This window comes from Schistocerca cancellata, chromosome 7 (assembly GCF_023864275.1).
Source record: "Schistocerca cancellata isolate TAMUIC-IGC-003103 chromosome 7, iqSchCanc2.1, whole genome shotgun sequence".
In the NCBI taxonomy this organism is placed as follows: Eukaryota; Metazoa; Arthropoda; class Insecta; order Orthoptera; family Acrididae; genus Schistocerca; species Schistocerca cancellata.
Window position 1 is genome coordinate 77,874,538 of NC_064632.1, and position 11,436 is coordinate 77,885,973.

The following is an 11,436-nucleotide window of genomic DNA, read 5'->3' on the forward strand; positions in this document are numbered from 1 at the left end:
TATGGTGTAGGGAAACAGCTGAAAGAGTTGAAATGGAGTACGTCGCCTGACCCGCGATGGAATCCCAGTTTGGGTTTACAAACAATGCTCTACAGCACTGGACTCTTTACATAGTTTTCATTAATCGCGATTATTCGCCCAGTGCAACGTGAAAAGTGACTTGAGAAAAGCGCAGATGACTTCTGAAAATACGAGGTGTGATTGCAAACTTTTAAGTATGGATCCGCTACTGCTTACTGGTTTGGCGGGCAGGTACACGAAGGATGGGGAATGAGTCATTACTTTGACCTTGAATGCCCTCTGACAGGAAACTGCATTTCCTTTATTCAGTTCGTTGTAGCAACTGGCTGAGTGCGGGTCTGTTTGGGCTTGTTGCCGGATCCTGTCTGCGTGAATAAAAACGGAGCAACGAGTTTGTGTGAAATTTTGTTTTAAAACGGGGAAATCAGCTTCTGAGACTTACGAACTACTATAAACAGCTTTTGGAGATAATTGTATGGGCCAGTCAAATGTTTCTGTCTGGTTCAACCGATTTAAAAATCGCAGCAAATCATTTGAAGATGAACCACGATACGGCCGTCCTTCCACCTCAAAAACGAATGAAAATGTTGCGTAAGTTCGCGACTTAGTGCGCTCTGCTCGTAGACTTACAATTAGGGATATTGCTGATGAACTATGAACTTAATTTAAGTTTCCATGCAGTTTAGTCAATTGTAACTGAAGATCTGAGTTGGGTGCTAAACCATGAAAATGCTCCGGCTCATCGTGCCTTCTCCACTGTTGAATTTTTCGCCAAATTCAAGTTTCCTGTTCTTCCACAACAGCCATGAATTGGGCCCTGCGTACTTTTACTTGTTTCAAAATGGTTCAAATGTCTCTAAGCACTATGGGACTTGAGATATGAGGCCATCAGTCCCATAGACTTAGCACTACTTAAACCTAACTAACCTAAGAAATTCACACACGTCCTTGCCCGAGGCAGGATTCGAACCTCCGACCTTAGCAGCAGCGCGGTTCCGGACTGAAGCGCCTAGAACCGCTTGGCAACAGCGGCCGGCTCTAACTGTTTCCATAAATTAAAATTGTTACTTAAAGGGAAGCGATTTGACTTGATTGAAGACATCCAGACAAATATGGAGAGCGTCCTTCACACACTTCAGGGAAAAAATTTTACAGGAATGTTTCCAAAAGTGGAAACACCGTTGGAGTCAGTGTGTTCAGTTAAAAGTGGACTATTTTGAAGAAGATGCATCACAGTAGCTTGTAAGTATCACCACTGTACAATTACAAGCCGGTTTTTAAAACTTTCCAATCACACCTCGTACATGAGTAAGAAGAATGAAAGAACGGGACCGTAAAATTACAGACCAACATCCCTAACATCGGTCTGTGTAGAATTCTTGAACATATTCTCAGTTCAAGTATATAAACTTCCCTGAGAGTGAAAAGTTCCTGTCCACAACTCAGCACGGTTTTATAAACCAAGACTCGTGCGAAACACCACTTGTTTTTTCTCTCATGATTACCAGTGAACTATGGATGTAGGAGAACACTCAGATTTCATATTTCTACACTCATGTTAAGAAAAAACCGAAAACCTTGAACGACTAGAGATACAAAGATCATACTCACATAACATGCAAACTAATATGTTCTGCAGAAATGATTAGCATTTGAACCACGTCGGCCCGCAGGTTCAAAGTCAAAATTGACATCGCGATGCAATGCCACGTACCGGTAAAATGTGCCTGCCGCTCCCATTAACGCTATAAACCGAAGGTAAGGGATCAGTGGGACTGGAGCAGGCGTGCAGCATGTCTCCCAGACGTATGCGCGCACCGTACCGTCATATCAATCAGCTTGAAACAGTGGCATTATTGGCATGAGAGAATGTGATGCATCCATATGCGAAATTGCTGCTCCTGTGGGACGAAGTGTTTCGGCAGTGCAACGAGTGTGTACAGAATGGTTGACAGAAGGCCGTAGAACACGACGAGATGGGTCAGTTTTCACCACCCAAACCAACCCCCTCCCCCCCCCCCCCCCCAGAAAGATGGACACCTCATCCAAATGGCACTGCAGCACGGTTCTACGCCCTCGTTGGCTCTGGCGCAGTAGTGGAACAGTGTAACACATCATACACTATCAGGGATAGAGTCAGTCGCCGTTTATTATGGCACGAGTTACGTGCGCGTCGTCCACTTCTCCACCTATCTCTGACGAATGTCCGGAAACAAGTTAGACGGGAATGGCGTATGCAGAGACGTCACTGGGGACAGGAATGGCATCAGAGAGAGTTTTCGAACGAATCCAGGTTCAGTTTGTTTGAACCGGAGGAGAGGAATCAGAGTGTCTACATTCGCACAAGACTTACAACGCCAGCTCAAAGCCTTATGGCGCAATGAAACGTTCCCTTAGAACAATTTCTGAATTACTGTGCTGATAAACCTCTTACATTATTTGCTTTTCAAACAGCTGAGCAAAACTGCACGTACTCAAACGTTCACTAAAGTGACACACAATATTTTTAGCTCAACGCAATCTGACTTTCAAAAATCCCTACAAAAGAATGGCCCTGACTAACATTAACCTATACGTTTCACAAATCACTTACCTCACCAAAAATCTTCGTTACTCGAACTACTGCAATACAGCGAGCGCCACTACTGCCAGCTAATTAAAAGATTCAAACTACGGAAGGCACTAACTACTGATAGGCATAGTTAGCAAATGAAAGACTTTAATAGGGAACAAACAATGCATTTACCTTAATAATCATAATATATATAGTATAATCGGCACTAATAATATGTTATTTACCATGTAAATATGCTTAGACATTATTTATTCTGTTCTGTTTTAATGCTCATGTGTAAAGTTGATGTTTCGAAAGTTATTCTGATCTTTTATTTATGTACTCATGTCATAATTCCTGTAACACTGGTGTATATGTTATTTCTATTCTTTTGTAAAGCTTGTACTACAAATGTTATCTGTATTGTTATTTTCTTTAATGGTGTATTTTGTACCTTTGTAATTGTATTCTTATGTTATAAAATTGTAATTGACACCAGTTCATCATATTAGTAACTTGTAAGTTCCATTTCACTGCACACGTTTCTGTGGGTCATAGTAATGCACGATATGTGAGAAGTTGGGACTGTTAGTGTTTGCACGTGTGTTACTAATTCAGCAAGGGACTGGATAACAGCATTGCTGGTTCTAAGGACAATTCCAAAAACTTTGTGAGTGTACAAGTGGTGGTTTATGGACTTGCTATATTCTCTGCAAGACTCGACGATGGTGACTGTGCACCTGCACAGTCGCAACAGATGGCTGCTAGCTGTCTCTACAAGGACTGAAGTGGGTCTGCATCTTTGATGACCCACCAATACCATTATTTCTGCAAGGACTGCAGTGGGTCTGCACCTCTGGTGGCCCACCAATACCGTAATCTCTACCAGGACTACAGTGGGTCTACTCTGTGATGACCTACCTACCAATATTCTTCAAAACTTCGAATGACTCTGCTGTGGGTTTACTCTGTTGTGGCCCATTACGTGTCTGCATGTCGAGAGTCAGCACTGTCTTTCTGTTGGAAGGACAACACTACTTCTTTAAGACTGCATGGAAATCCACTACTTCCGTGTGCATTGTCTTTTACTGCTCAGACTCTGAGAAAAGAAATGGCAGTTTTACTGTGAAGAATGATCAGGACTGTCTTTATGGACTGTGAGAAAATTTTAGCTTTTCACCAACATTGTATTACTAAGTGTGTGCATTTGATATCTTTCTTACTGTAATTATGAAATTTTTTTTCAAATCTGTATTGGCCAGTGCCCAAAACAATTTTTAAAATTTTTTGTGGGGAGCATGGGGCTATGTAAGTAGGCTGTTTATGTTTTCTTATTGGCAACGTTACGTAGCGCTGGCTGTGCTGTGTGCAGTCTGTGGCTAGTTTGCATTGTTGTCTGCCATTGTGGTGTTGGGCAGCAGGATGTGAACAGCGCGTAGCGTTGCGCAGTTGGAGGTGAGCCGCCAGCAGTGGTGGATGTGGGGAGAGAGATGCCGGAGGTTTGAAATTTGTAATACTGGATGGCATGAACTGCTATATATATTATGATTATTAAGGTAAATACATTGTTTGCTCTCTATTAAAATCTTTCATTTGCTAACTATGACCATCAATAGTTAGTGCCTTCCATAGTTTGAATCTTTTATTTAGCTGGCAGTAGTGGCGCTCGCTGTATTGCAGTAGTTCGAGTAACCAAGATTTTTGGTGAGATAAGTGATTTGTGAAACGTATAGGTTAATGTTAGTCAGGGCCATTCTTTTGTAGGGATTTTCGAAAGTCGGATTGCGTTGCGCTAAAAATATTGTGTGTCACTTTAGTGAATGTTTGAGTACGTTCAGTATTGCTCAGCTGTTTGAAAAGCAAATAATGTAAGAGGTTTATCAGCACAGTAATTCAGAAATTGTTCTAAGGGGACGTTTCACAAGGTGCTACATGAGTTGGTGTGTGTCCAGGGCTATTGTGACCTACGTGAATGACATCCTGCTACCCGTTTCTGCATAACACCCCAGACGCCATTTCTCATCAGGACAATGCACGATCACATGTTGCTGTAGGGACACGTGCCTTCTTGGTGTCGCAGGATGTTAGCTTTTTGCCCTATCCCGCCAGATTACGCGACTTGTTGCCCGTCGAAAATGTGTGGGGTATGGTGACCCGACCATAGCAACGCTGTGACCCAAAACCAACCACCACATGTGACATTAGGAACCAAGTGAATGCAGCATGGGTGAATATACTGCAGGACGCCATTCGCGCCTAACACGCGTCGATGCTACCACGCAGGGAACAAGTTATCAGGGCCCATGGCGGATATGCCTACTAGGGAACAGGACACTTTCTGAACCGAGGTGACTGGAATGCTATCCGTTTGCGTAAAACATAATAATGCACATGTCCTGTGAATATGACCATCCTGTATGTAGTCGTTCAATCGTAGATACTGGAGCAGCATTTGCCTCACTGCAGACTGTTGACGAAGGTACGAGCATACGGTATAGTTCCCAAATATGAAGTGGCTCGAAGACTTCTTAAGTACAAGAACCCCTTACGTTATCCTCGTCGAGTAGTGCTCATGAGAGACAAGGGTAGCATCAGGAGTGCCCGAGTGATGTGTAGTATGCACTCCGTCTTCAGGCCACAAGTGGCCCACCGGGACCATCAGACCGCCGTGTCATCCTCAGTGAGGATGCGGATAGGAGGGGCATGTGGTCAGCACACCGCTCTCCCAGCCGTAATGATGGGTGTCTTTGACCGGAGCCGCTACTAATCGGTCGAGTAGCTCCTCGATTGCCACCACGAGGCTGAGTGCGCCCAGAAAACGGCAACAGCGCACGACGGCCCGAACGGTCACCCATCCAAGTGTCGGCCACGCCCGATAGCGCTTAACTTCGGTGATCTGACGGGAACCGGTGTTTCCACTGCGGCAAGGCCGTTGCCGATGTGTAATAGAACCGCTGTTATTTTCTAGCTACATAAATTATCCGGCGGATAGGGTGAACAGCAATCTGAGGGTACTTACTGACGATGCTGTGGTGTTGAGTGGCTGTAGAAGGATACAAAGTGACTCACACGAAATTTCTAGTTGGTGTGCTAAGTGGCAGTTTCATATGTAGAAAATTGTACGTTAATGCAGATTAGTAGGAAAAACAAACGCGTAATGTTTGAATACAGTATAAGTATTGTGCTGCTAGTCACAGTCAAGCCCATTAAATATCTAGACGTAACGTTACCGTGGAATGTGAAATGGAAAGAGCTTACAAGGACTGTAGTAGGGAAGGCGAATGGTTCACTTCGATTCATTGGGAAAATTTTAAGAAAGTGTGGTTCATTTCTAAACAAGACAGCATATAGAACATTAGTGGTGGTGGTAAGTTCCTATGGGACCAAACTGCTGATGTCATCGGTCCCTAGGCTTGCACACTACTTAATCTAACTTAAACTAACTTACGCTAAGGACAACACACACACCCATGCCCGAGGGAGGACTCGAACCTCCAGCGGGGGGATCTGCGCGAACCGTAACAAGGTGCCCTAGACCACGCGGCTATGATATTAGTGAGTCACATTCTTGAGTGCTGTTCGAGTGTCTCGAACCCGCAACAGGTGAGATTAAAAAATACATCAAAGCAGTTCAGAGACGCCAGTTACCGCTGTTACCGCTAGTTTCGAACAGTGCGCAACTATAAAGGATACGCTTCGGGAATTCAAAAGAGAATCCCTGATGGGAAGGCGTTGTTTTCGAGGAATACTAATGAGAAAATTTTGAGAACCGACGTTTGAAGCAGACTGCAGAAAGTATACATGCAGAACAGTGTACATTTCTGGTAAGCACCACGAAAATAAGAGAAATTTGGGTTCTTAAGGAGGCGTATAGACAATCGTTTTTCCTTCGCTCCATTGGCAAGTGGAACAGCAAACCAAATGACTAGTAGTGGTACACTGTGCCCTACGTCACACACCATATGATGGCTTGTGGAGTATGTCTGTAGATGCAGATGTAGATTTATGCAATCCGCCGAAGTCTTCCGGCCGTAGATACTTAGTCATGAGAATCTGGCGCTGTTCGCTAATCATGTAAACGTTTGAGAGACATGGAGTGGAACAACCACAGAGGTTCAGATGTGGATAAATCAAATGGCAATCCTGGGACTATACTTTGTCTACAAAAGAGAGACTGCATAGAAAAAAGTTGCACACGGCTAATACTCGAACAACCCTCTCAAGTTAATGGAACGAATATTAGATTAGATACTGCAAAGAAGCATAATATGAGAACGTGGAACAGAAATACTAAAAGTCCTTGTCTGGAAGACAGTCGAAGAGAGACGTTGTACACATCTAGAAAACCTGCTTCGATAACTACAAGAGTATATTTCCACGGGAGGAAGTACGAATTTTCTGCACGTTTTCTACGTATCTACCCTGCAAAGATCATCTTATAAAATTAGGCAAATAAATGTTCGCACAGATGCAAATAAACCGTCTTTCTTCTAGTGCTCCATCGTTTAATGAATCTGGATGAAATCGTAATGCATGACACGTAGTTCAGAGTGATTTACACCGGGTCAATGTACGAGGTGCATTCAAGTTCTAAGACCTCCGATTTTTTTTTCTAATTAACTACTCACCCGAAATCGATGAAACTGACGTTACATCTCGACATAATCGCCCTGCAGAGGTACACATTTTTCACAACGCTGACGCCATGATTCCATGGCAGCGGCGAAGCCTTCTTTAGGAGTCTGTTTTAACCACTGGAAAATCGCTGAGGCAATAGCAGCACGGCTGGTCAATGTGCGGCCACGGAGAGTGTCTTTCAATGTTGGAAAAAGCAAAAAGTCGCTAGGAGCCAGGTCAGGTGATTAGGGAGCATGACGAATCACTTCAAAGTTGTTATCACGAAGAAACTGTTGCGTAACGTTAGCTCGATGTGCGGGTGCGTTGTCTTGGTGAAACAGCACACGCGCAGCCCTTCCCGGACGTTTTTGTTGCAGTGCAGGAAGGAATTGGTTCTTCAAAACATTTTCGTAGGATGCACCTGTTACCGTAGTGCCCTTTGGAACGCAATGGGTAAGGATTACGCCCTCGCTGTCCCAGAACATGGACACCATCATTTTTTCAGCACTGGCGGTTACCCGAAATTTTTTTGGTGGCGGTGAATCTGTGTGCTTCCATTGAGCTGACTGGCGCTTTGTTTCTGGATTGAAAAATTGCATCCACGTCTCATCCACTGTCACAACCGACGAAAAGAATGTCCCATTCGTGCTGTAGTTGCGCGTCAACATTGTTTGGCAACATGCCACACGGGCAGCCATGTGGTCGTCCGTCAGCATTCGTGGCAACCACCTGGATGACACTTTTCGCATTTTCAATCGTCATGCAGGATTGTGTGCACAGAACCCACAGAAATGCCAACTCTGCAGGTGATCTGTTCAACAGTCATTCGGCGATCCCCCAAAACCACCCTCTCCACTTTCTCGATCATGTCGTCAGACGAGCTTGTGTGAGCCCGAGGTTGTTTCGGTTTGTTGTCACACGATGTTCTGCCTTCATTAAACTGTCGCACCCACGAACGCACTTTCGACACATCCATAACTCCATCACCACATGTCTCCTTCAACTGTCGATGAATTTCAGTTGGTTTCACACCACGCAAATTCAGAAAACGAACGATTGCATGCTGTTCAATTAAGGAAAACATCGCCATTTTAAGTATTTAAAACAGTTCTCATTCTGGCTGCTGGCGGTAAAATTCCATCTGCCGTACGGTGTTGCCATCTCTGGGACGTATTGACAATGAACCGCCAGCCAGTGTGGCCACGTGGTTAAAGGCGCTTCAGTCTGTAACCGCGCGACCGCTACGGTCGCAGGTTCGAATCCTGCCTCGGGCATGGATGTGTGTGATGTCCTTAGGTTTAAGTAGTTCTAAGTTCTAGGGGACTCATGACCTCAGATGTTAAGTCCCATAGTGCTCAGAGCCATTTGAATCATTTTTGACAATGAACGCGGCCTCATTTTAAAACAATGCGCATGTTTCCACCTCTTTCCAATCCGGAGAAAAAAAATCGGAGGCCTTAGAACTTGAATGCACCTCGTAGAGGTACCATACTAGTATGTATACCATACTAGTGTATATTTGATTCGTTGCCCCTACGGGCGACTTAAAATCTATTTCCCCCTTTTTTATCTGTGATGATGTGACTAAATATCTTCTCTGTTGGTATAAATTTAATCTAATAAAATCGTTCGATAAATTGGCCTCATCACTGTGTGGTACGACAGAAGGCCTGCCAACATTACGTAGATACATCATTGCACGTACGGACAGATATATGTGCGGGTACGATCAGACAGAAGGATTTTCCCTTATTTATGAGCAAGTTAATGATGCGGCAATGGCGTTACGCCGAATTCAAACAATGAAGCGCTCTGAATGCTTTTGTTTGTATAGCAAAACACTAGGAGCTGCGTCATCGGGGGTCAGATGAGTGGACCAGGCGGTACAGAGTGACACAATTGGAGCACTCGGTCGGCGCAATCACATTTCGCGCTTCCGCGGACGGATTCAGCGCTTCGAGCGCTACCCTCAATCGCCTATGAACGGCGCGAATCGGCGTCAATCCGGGCCCGATGTGGGGTTGGTTGCGCGCCAATGCTGCATGCAATCTTGCTAGCGAACGCCAGCCGCGGCTTTAGCTCTGGCCAATGGCCGAAGTAGGCTTAGCGCCTACCGCAGTCCACACGGATATTCATGTCCGGCAGCCAGAATTAACGGGGGCGGCGATACAAATATTAAGTACATTCATGAGCCGCGGCTCATTCCCTTAGAAACTTGCGCCCACTGTGTGTTACATTCACCACGCTACACTTTCTTTCCATACTTATTGTTCTCAGCATTTGGCTTTCTTTGCAAATTAGTTCATAAATTCTGTTGCTATCGGAAGCTGTAATGTATTATTAACAGAAAAATATTTTACTACGTTCGCAGTGATATTCGCTACAAACCATAAAGGAGCTAAATCGGAGCCAGGAAACCACATACGAATTTTTTATTTTAATAACATTTTGCACACGGGGGCAAAAAAACTTAACTGTGACAAATTTCAATTGAAGATTCAAAATAAAGCCTTTCAGCTAGGGGCTGCAAAATTTTATGTGAGCTATACCATAGCTTTATCATGCTACATAATTTTAGCTCTGGCAAAAAAATCAATCGTGACAGTCTTTAAAAATATCTTGTCACTGGAAAAAATTCTGGGCAGAAAAGATACCTTGTGTGACAGTTAGTAGTTTAGCATAAACATAAACTGATAACTAGTTTTTCGAAAGTACAGAAGCTACTTGTGAGTTTCTGATAAGGTACTGGTACACGCACATAGCATCAAAATACTTTTGTATCAAATTTGTGACAACTTTGATGTCGTATTGCTGAATATTGTCACCTGCTGCTTTCTCTGTATTTCTCTCGCTAGAGGGAGGAACTGTTTGTATATCAGAAAAAAATTTATTTTGTTTTAGAGTCTCTGGATATGGCTAAGAAAAGTAGATCTAAAATACTGCTGCCAAACATTGACAATTTATCAGTTAGAAAGGGATATTTAGTGAAAGCAGACTAAAATTGACTGTTTAGTAGCTACGTTCCTTAATTTGAGCCTTAAGAACAGCTTTTGCCAAAATATTCATACTTTTTACACTTAACAATTGTTCTTGTTGCTGTGGTCATCAATCCAGAGACTGGTTTGATGCAGCTTACCATGGTACTCTACCCTGTGCAAGCTTCTTCATCTCCGAGTAACTATTGTAACATACATTCTTCTCGAGATACTTAGTGTATTCATCCCTTGGTCTAACTCTATCATTTTTACCCTCCACGATTCCCTCCAATACTAAATTAGTGATCACTTGATGCCTCAGAACGTGTCCTACCAAACAGTCCCTTCTTTTAGTCAGGTTGTGCCACAGTTTCTTCTCCTCACCAATTCTATTCAGTGCTTCTTCATTAGTTACGAGGTCTACCCATCTAATCTTCAGTATTCTTCTGTAGCACCACATTTCGAAAGCTTCTATTCTCTTCTTGTCTAAACTATTTAACGTCCATGTTTCACTTCCATACATGGCTACACTTCACACAAATACTTTCGGAAAACGCTTTCTGACACTTAAATTTATACTCGATGTTAACAAATTTCCCTTCTTCAGAAACCCTTACCTTGCCATAGCCAGTCCACATTTTATATCCCCTCTACTTCCATCATTATCAGTTATTTTGCTCCCCAAATCGCAAATCTCATCTACTACTTTAAGTGTCTCATTTCCTAATCTTTTTTCCTTAGCATCACCTGATTTAGTTCCACTACGTTCCATTATTCTCGTTTTGCTTTTGTTGATGTTCATCTTATATCCTCCTTTCAAGATATTGTTCATTACGTTCAATTGCCCCTCCAGGTCTTTTGCTGTCTCTGCCAGAATTACAATGTCATCGGCAAACCTCAAAGTTTTAATTTCTTCTCCGTGGATTTTAATTCCTATTCCAAATTTTTTCTTTTCTTTCCTTTACAGCTTGCTCGATACACAGATTGTATAACATCGGGGATAGGCTACAACCTTCTCACAACCATTGCTTCCCTTGCATGCTCCTATGCTCTTATGATTGCCATCTGTTTTCTGTGCAAATTGTAAATAGCATTTCGCTCCCTGTATTTTACCCCTGCCACCTTCAGAATTTGAAAGAGGCTATTCCAGTCAACATTGTCAAAAATTTCTTTAAGTATACAAATGCTTAAAACGTAGGTTTGCCTATCCTTAATGTATCTTCTAAGATAAGTCGTAGGGTCAGTATTGCCTCATGTGTTTCAATATTT

General features: G+C 43.2%; 1 pseudogene; it reads right to left on the bottom strand.

Annotated features, from left to right (window-relative positions):
• Nucleotides 1-5,394: 5,394 nt before the first annotated feature.
• Nucleotides 5,395-5,512, bottom strand: LOC126093818 (5S ribosomal RNA; annotated as a pseudogene).
• Nucleotides 5,513-11,436: the final 5,924 nt, after the last annotated feature.